Source organism: Nomascus leucogenys, chromosome X, assembly GCF_006542625.1.
Source record: "Nomascus leucogenys isolate Asia chromosome X, Asia_NLE_v1, whole genome shotgun sequence".
In the NCBI taxonomy this organism is placed as follows: Eukaryota; Metazoa; Chordata; class Mammalia; order Primates; family Hylobatidae; genus Nomascus; species Nomascus leucogenys.
Window position 1 is genome coordinate 68717552 of NC_044406.1, and position 9223 is coordinate 68726774.

Below are 9223 nucleotides of genomic sequence, written 5' to 3' on the forward strand. Positions count from 1 at the left end.
AGGAGGTGGTACCACTCCATCTGAAACTATTCCAAAGAATAGAAAAAGAGGGACTCCTCCCTAACTCATTTTATGAGGCCAGCATCATCCTGATACCAAAACCTTGCAGAGACACAATAAAAAAGGAAAATTTCACGCCAATATCCCTGCTGAACATCGATACCAAAGTCCTTAACAAAATACTGGCAAACCAAATCCAGCAGCACATCAAAAAGCTTATCCACCATGATCACATTGGCTTCATCCCTGGGATGCAAGGCTGGTTCAACATATGTAAACCAATAAGCATAATCCATCACATAAACAGAACCAATGACAAAAACCACATGATTATCTGGATAGATGCAGAAAAGGCTTTCGATAAAATTCAACAGCCCTTCATGCTAAAAACTCTCAATAAACTAGGTATTGATGGAACATATCTCAAAATAATAAGAGCTATTTATGACAAATAAACAGCCAATACCATACTGAATGGGCAAAAACTGGAAACATTCCCTTTGAAAACCAGCGCAAGACAAGGATGTCCTCTCTTACCACTCCTATTCAACATAGTATTGGAAGTTCTGGCCAGGGATATCAGGCAAGAGAAAGAAATAAAGGGTATTCCAATAGGAAGAGAGGAAGTCAAATTGTCTCTGTTTACAGATGACATGATTGTATATTTAGAAAACCCCATGGTCTCAGCCCAAAATCCTCTTAAGCTGACAAGCAACTTCCACAAAGTCTCAGGATACAAAAATCAATGTGCAAAAATCACAAACATTCCTATACACCAATAATAGACAAACAGAGAGCCAAATCATGAGTGAACTCCCATTCACAATTGCTACAAAGGGAATAAAATACCTAGGAATCCAACTTACAAGGGATGTGAAGGACCTCTTCAAGGAGAACTACAAACCACTGCTCAAGGAAATAAGAGAGGACACAAACAAATGGAAAAACATTCCATGCTCATGGATAGGAAGAATCAATATCGTGAAAACGGCCATACTGCCCAAAGTAATTTATAGATTCAATGCTATCCCCATCAAGCTACCATTGACTTTCTTCACAGAATTAGACAAAAACTACTTTAAATTTCATATGGAAACACAAAAGAGCCCACATAGCCAAGACAATCCTAAGCCAAACAAACAAAGCTGGAGGCATCATGCCACCTGACTCTGACTTCAAACTATACTACAAGGCTACAGTAACCAAAACAGCATGACACTGGTACCAAAACAGAGATATAGACCAACGGAAGAAAACAGAAGCCTCAGAAATAACACCACACATCTAAAACCATCTGATCTTTGACAAACCTGACAAAAACAAGCAATGGGGAAAGTTTTCCTGTTTAATAAATGGTGTTGAGAAAACTGGCTAACCATATGCAGAAAAGTGGAACTGGACCCCTTCCTTAACCTTAAACAAAAATTAACTCACAGTGGATTAAAGACTTAAACATAAGACCAAAAACCACAAAAACCCAGAGGAAAACCTAGGCAATACCATTCAGGACATAAGCATGGGCAAAGACTTCATGACTAAAACACCAAAAGCAATGGCAACAAAGCCAAAATTCATTAATGGGATCTAATTAAACTAAACAACTTCTGCACAGAAAAAGAAACTATCATCAGATTGAATAGGCAACCTACAGAATGGGAGAAAATTTTTGCAATCTCTTCATCTGACAAAGGGCTAATATCCAGAACCTACTAAGAACTTAAACAAATTTACAAGAAAAAACAGACAATCCCATCAAATGTGGGTGAAGGATATGAACAGACACATCTCAAAAGAAGACATCTATGCACCCACAAACAGATGAAAAAAAGCTCATCATCACTGGTCATTAGAGAAATGCAAATCAAAACCACAATAAGATACCATCTCACGCTCATTTAAATGGTGATTATTAAAAAGTCAGGAAAAAACAGATGCTGAAGAAAATGTGGAGAAATAGGAACATATTTACAATGTTGGTGGGAGTGTAAATTAGTTCAACCATTGTGGAAGACAGTGTAGCAATTCCTCAAGGATCTAGAACCAGAAGTACCATTTGACCCAGCATTCCCATTACTGGGTATATACCCAAAGGATTATATATCATTCTACTATAAAGACACATGCACACGTATGTATATTGTGGCACTGTTCACAATAGCAAAGACTTGGAACCAACCCAAATGTCCAACAATGATAGACTGGATAAAGAAAATTTGGCACATATACACCATGGAACACTATGCAGCCATAAAAAAGGATGAGTTTATGTCTTTTGCAGGAACATAGATGAAGCTGGAAACCATCATTCTCAGAAAACTAACACAAGAGCTGAGAACCAAACACCGCATGTTCTCACTCATAAGTGGGAGCTGAACAATGAGAACACATGGACACAGGGAGGGGAACATCACACACTGGGGTCTGTTGGGGGTTGGGAGCAAGGTAGGGTAGGGATAGCATTAGCAGAAATACCTAATGTAGATGACGGGTTGATAGGTGCAGCAAACCACCATGGCAGGTGTATACCTATGTAACAAACTTGCACATTCTGCACATGTATCCCACAACTCAAAGTATAATAAAAACATTTTTAAAAAAAATTAGAAACAACCTAATGTCCTAATCGTTCATATTAAATAGATTATGCTACATCAAAACAATAAAAATGAGAAATTATTATGTGTATTTCTTAATGTAGAAATATGTTGTTTGAACATATGTTTTCATTTGTATTGGGTAGACACCTGGGAGAATAATTGCTGAATCATATGGTGAATACACCAATGCCATTTTTAAGGCCTTTTTCAGATTAACATGTTGTTACTTAATAATTATATTTCACAAACGTGTTTGGAATGTCTACTCTGTGCAAGGCTTTGTTTAGGTTCCATTTTTAAGGTATAAATATTAGAAAATACCAATTTCTGACCTTTAGGGAGTTATATTTTACTTAGAAAAATAAACCATCACCTATAATACTGTTCAGAACTGCAGATGAGTGCTGTAAATCAGAATTACTAAGGCAGATTAGAGAAACCTGATGTCAGTGTAAATAAGCTAGTTAGTAAATGTATATAGAGTAGAATGACACTGGGACCTGTATTTTGAGGTTGTAAGGAAAGTGTAGCAGGGGTAGCAATCCCAGTTGAGCAGCAGAGTGGACAAAGGCTTAGAATTTGAAATAAGCCTGGCACATTAGGGAGAGATAAAGGAGAACAGAGAATGGCTCAATCTGGATAAGAGGTTCCACTGGACCAGGGCCATCCACACAGCTTTATCAGCTGTGCACCCAACATCTCTGAAGGCTGCCATTCACATAGATTCAGGTACAAATTAAACCCAAACTGGAACCCTTAGGGGTGGATATACGGGAAGGTAGTTGGGGTGTCTGTCAACATTTTTCTGCCTCTTTATCCAGAATCACCCATTTTTTTATGTTTTACACATTCTTCTTGGCAACAGAGTTCATTTGAACATAGGTTTTCTTTCCTTTTTTTTTCTTTTTTTGTCTGCTTTTATTAAAAAAAATAGTTTGAAAGAGGTAATATTGGGAAAGGAATGAGAGATAAGTTTAAATAACTAGGAAGGGACTACAACGTAAAGTACATTGATTCCAAGCTCTTTAGATTGAAATAAATCTTAAAGGGTGATGTAAAGTCACAGAAGAACTGGGCTTGGGGTCTTGTTCTTGCTTTGGAAATATCAGAATTCTAAAAGAATGGAGAAATACATGTGCTCCTCTCTAGGAGCTCAGGATCTCTTGAAGAAAATGTAGTAAATGGCAGCTGGCAAGAAGAGAAGCAAGGAGATAAATTCCCCAGGGCATGCGTGCAGAAATAAACAGGTGCCAGAGAAAGTCACCAGTGAAGAACATAATTCATGGGTTTATCCAACAGTTAATCCCTGTGTTTTCACTGACATAGATTTAGAAGGTTAATAGGATTAGGGTGGGACATAACTAATGAGCAAAAGGGAAGTCAATAAACCCCAACCAGGAGCAGGAATAAAAGAGAGCTCTAACACAGAAATAAATGATAGCTCTAAAGGAAATACCACAGGTCTTTTTGCTACACTAGGTATTCGGTATTATGGACATCATTCCTGACAATGCAATAATCAGGACATAACAAAGTGAAAACCAGATGTGATAATCCAGGTGAAAACTAAAGGGAGTTTTATATAACATATGAGCATAGATAGCCACAACTCAGCCCTTAGGCTACATGAAAATCATGCACAGCAGCCAGAGGTTACACTACTAAGAAAATCAGAGGTTCTAATTAGATAACCCAGGCACTGCATGCCAGGTAGGAGGCTGCTAGTTATAGATCTTGGTCTGGCTGTCAGTGACCTTATATGTGTGTCAGGGAGTGAAGAAAGAATGTAAAGTTTACCATCAGCAAGGCCAACAAAACTATAACATAATCATTAATCTCAAATGTTCTTGTTGCTAAGTTAGAGTTCTCAAAAAATGCAAGAGGATGGACAGTGACACTAAGGGTATTTTTCAGGTTTCTGGGGGTATAACAATCAGGAGAGAACCCAGGACATTCTTGTTCAAGCAGCTCTAGTGGCAGTTTTAAAAGCATTGGATTTCATATGTTCCTAATTAACATTTGCTTTCTAGCTAACGTCAGAATCCTCTAAGTTTTGCCTAAATATTTGCACTCACCTGTTAAAAATATAAAAGTCTTATTTACAACATCCACATGGCAGTTGTATCTCCTGGGAGAAAAAAATTTATAAATAGGCTTCCTCTGAAACCCAAATCTGAAATGTCCCATTATATATTACGAAATATAGGTCCCAGGAGAAAAGTAACAACTATTTTAATATTCTTGGAAGTAAAACACTAAACAAACTAACATTATGAAAGAAGGAGATTATGGTAACATAATTCAGGGTACTCTAATATGGCAGCTAATGCCATGTGAATCCCCTAATGCTGCCTCGCTTTCCCATGATGCCACATGTCCACCAAAAGGCAAAATAAGTCTATCCTGTGGGCTTTGCTAATTCGTTAGTAGAACCTAATGAATCGGTGTGTCATTCCTCCCAGATAACACATTTCTGTTTTAATGAGGGCCTTCCGAAAACTTTGGTTAAGGGTGCTTCCCTGGCTGGGCACGGTGGCTCACACCTGTAATCCCAGCACTTTGGGAGGCCAAGGTGGGTGGATCACTTGAGGTCAGGAGTTTGAGACCAGCCTGACCAACATGGTGAAACCCCGTCTCTACTATAAATACAAAATTAGCTGGGCGTGGTAGTGGACGCCTGTCAGTTGCCTCTCAAAACTCCTCCCCAGAAGGACACAGAGCCACTTACAATGGAAATGTTCAGCTAGGGGTTGTGCAGTTCCACTATAGGCACAACCCAGGGACCCTGCCTGATGAAGAGCAGGGGGTCAGCACCATAAAGGGAAGAGAGATAGGGCTGTTCTCTGTATGTTGACTGCAGCATACTGGCAGCATGAGCAAAGTGATCAGTTTTTGTCCATTCCCCAGCCCTAGGGCAGCAAAAGCGAGTATTCTTGTAGTAGCCATGGCAGAGCCTGTTGGTTGTCTCTTGGAATTCCACCCCAGAGGAACACAAAGCTGCCACTAACTGAAGAGATCAGGTAGGTGTAGGGTGGCTACACTGGGGGCCCAGGTTAGGAAGTGCTAGCCAATAAGGAGTAGCAAGACCAAAGACTCATGTGGGAAATATTCTGGCCACATTTCTTTATGGCAGTTATGGTGTGCTAAAGCCTGCAAAAGTTCTTCGGCTCCTCACTCCATCTACCACCTGAGGGCAATAGGGGAAGAGGCTGCAGCAGCAGCAAAAGCCACATGCTTATTGGTTACCACTGGGAAATCCATCCCTGAGAAATGCAGAGCTGTGACCAACCCAAGTGCTGAGGTAGGGGTGAAGTGGCTGTGCTGGGTTCCCAAGTCAGTGGGCATTGCCTGGTGAGGTGTGTGGGTGGCGAGGCCTGCAGTACATCAATTCCTCAACACCTATGAGTGAGAACATGCGGTGTTTGTTTTTTTGTCCTTGTGATAGTTTGCTAAGAATGATGGTTTCCAGCTTCATCCATGTACCTACAAAGGACATGAACTCATCATTTTTTATGGCCGCATAGTATTCCATGGTGTATATGTGCCACATTTTCTTAATACATTCTATCATTGTTGGACATTTGGGTCAGTTCCAAGTCTTTGCTATTGTGAGCAGTGCCGCAATAAACATACGTGTGCATGTGTCTTTATAGCAGCATGATTTACAATCCTTTGGGTATATACTCAGTAATGGGATGGCTGGGTCAAATGGTATTTCTAGTTCTAGATCCCCGAGGAATCGCCACACTGACTTCCACAATGGTTGAACTAGTTTACCATCCCACCAACAGTGTAAAAGTGTTCCTATTTCTCCACATCCTCTCCAGCACCTGTTGTTTCCTGACTTTTTAATGATCGCCATTCTAACTGGTGTGACATGGGATCTCATTGTGGTTTTGATCTGCATTTCTCTGATGACCAGTGATGATGAGCATTTTTTCATGTGTCTTTTGGCTGCATAAATGTCTTCATTTGAGAAGTGTCTGTTCATATACTTTGCCCACTTTTTGATGGGTTTTTTTTTTTTTCTTGTAAATTTGTTTGAGTTCATTGTAGATTCTGGATATTAGCCCTTTGTCAAATGAGTAGATTGCAACAATTTTCTCCCATTCTGTAGGTTGCCTGTTCACTCTGATGGTAGTTTCTTTTTTGTGCAGAAGCTCTTTAGTTTAATTAGATCCCATTTGTCAATTCTGGCTTTTGTTGCCATTGCTTTTGGTGTTTTAGACATGAAGTCCTTGCCCATGCCTATGTCCTGAATGGTATTGTCTAGGATTTCTTCTAGGGTTTTTATAGTTTTTGGTCTAACATTTAAGTCTTTAAATCCATCTTGAATTAATTTTTGTATAAGGTATAAGGAAGGGAGAGGTCTCCTGACCTCGTGATCCGCCCGCCTCGGCCTCCCAAAGTGCTGGGTTACAAGCGTGAGCCGCCGCGCCCGGCCGAAAAGTTTTTATTAAGGGTAACTGATAGAAGCCAGCTGCAGTGGCTCACGCTTGTAATCCAAAAACTTTGGGAGGCCAAGGCGGGTGGATCACTTGAAGTCAGGAGTTCCAGACCTGCCTGGCCAACATGGTGAAACCCTCTCTCTACTAAAAATACAAAAAATTAGCTGGATGTGGTGGCAGGAGCCTGTAATCCCAGCTACTCGGGAGGCTGAGGCAGGAGAATCACTTGAACCCAGGAGGCGGAGGTTTCAGTGAGCCCAGATCAGGCCACTGCACTCCAGCCTGGGTGACAGGGTGAGACTCTGTCTTAAAAAAAAAAAAATGGTGGGGTGCTGGCGGCCGGCAGGCGGGGGCTGGGGCCCGAAGCCGGGAGTGCCTGAGCGCGGGCGGCGGCGGCGACGACGGCAGCGGCGGCCCAGCGGGCTCGGTGCGTGGGTCCGCGGCGGTGCGAGCGGGCGGCCCGGCTCCCCTCCTCCCCCGCCCGCCGCCGCCGCTGTGATTGGGTGGAAGATGGCGCTGGCCGGATGGAAACCGTAATGACAGTCTCCAAATTCGCCTCCATCTGTACCATGGGCGCCAATGCTTCGGCATTAGAGAAAGAGATTGGTCCAGAACAGTTTCCGGTCAATTAGCACTATTTTGGATTAGTCAATTTTGGGAATACCTGCTACTGCAATTCAGTTCTTCAAGCACTTTATTTTTGTCGTCCATTTCGGGAAAAAGTTCTTGCGTATAAGAGTCAACCTAGGAAAAAGGAGAGCCTTCTTACGTGCTTAGCAGATCTCTTCCATAGCATAGCCACTCAGAAGAAAAAGGTTGGAGTAATACCCCCTAAGAAGTTCATCAAAGATTACAGAAATAAAATGAGCTTTTTGACAACTACATGCAACAAGATGCCCATGAATTCTTAAATTACCTACTAAATATAATTGCTGATATTTTACAAGAAGAGAGAAAGCAGGAAAAACAAAATGGTCGCTTACCTAATGGTAATATTGATAATGAAAATAATAACAGCACACCAGACCCAACGTGGGTTCATGAGATTTTTCAGGAAACATTAACTAATGAAACCAGATGTCTTACTTGTGAAACTATAAGCAGCAAAGATGAAGATTTTTTAGACTTTTCTGTTGACGTGGAACAAAATACATCAATTACTCACTGCTTAAGGGGTTTCAGCAACACAGAAACTCTGTGCAGTGAATACAAGTATTACTGTGAAGAGTGTCGCAGCAAACAGGAAGCACATAGATGAAAGTTAAAAGACTGCCCATGATTCTAGCCCTACACCTGAAGAGATTTAAATATATGGATCAACTTCATCGATATACAAAACTCTCTTACCGGGTAGTTTTTCCTTTAGAGCTTCATCTATTTAACACTTCAGGTGATGCCACCAATCCAGACAGAATGTACGACCTTGTTGCTGTTGTGGTTCACTGTGTGTGTAAGACTTATTTGTAGATTTGCTTCATATGAAAGTGTGGAGGGTGTGCGCAGCCTCATTATCAGCATGCCAGTTCCAGTTCAGCTTGCTCCTTCTCTATCCCCGGTGCCCAGCCTAGAAGAGACTTCTAGCAAATTGGTCCCAATCGAGGCCATTATATTGCAATAGTTAAGAGTCATGATTTTTGGTTGTTGTTTGATGACGACATTGTAGAAAAAATAGATGCACAAGCTATTGAAGAATTCTACGGGTTGACATCAGATATCTCAAAGAACTCTGAGTCTGGTTACATCCTTTTCTATCAGTCTCGAGACTGAGGGGGAACCGTGATGAAGAGATACTTTCTGCCTCATTTCTTCTCTGGTTATTTTGGAAAGGATCAAGCACTGATTTTTCAAGAAAAGAGAAATGCAGGAAGATCAGGGGGAAGTAGTACACTTTGCACACGATAAAGCAAAGACGATGGATTGACAAGCCCTTCCGATCATGGTAGTTGATTTATTTGCTCAGGTATCATGCTGTCTGTACAGTTCCGTACAACAAGGAGGTGAAATCAGAGATACCAGCTCCTCTTGTAAAACAGCCTTCCAGTCATTGGCACGCATTTTCTCTTTATTAATTGCACCAATAATGCTTTGAATTCCTTGGGGGTGCAGTAGAAAGAATCGGAATCTGTGCTGTATTGATAAGGAGATGATGTTGAACACACTGCATAAATTTTCCTGGTT

General features: G+C 41.1%; 1 pseudogene; it reads left to right on the forward strand.

Moving 5' to 3' along the window:
- The first annotated feature begins 7537 nt into the window (after window positions 1–7537).
- LOC100587522 lies at window positions 7538–8907 on the forward strand (annotated as a pseudogene).
- The last annotated feature ends 316 nt before the right edge of the window (window positions 8908–9223 follow it).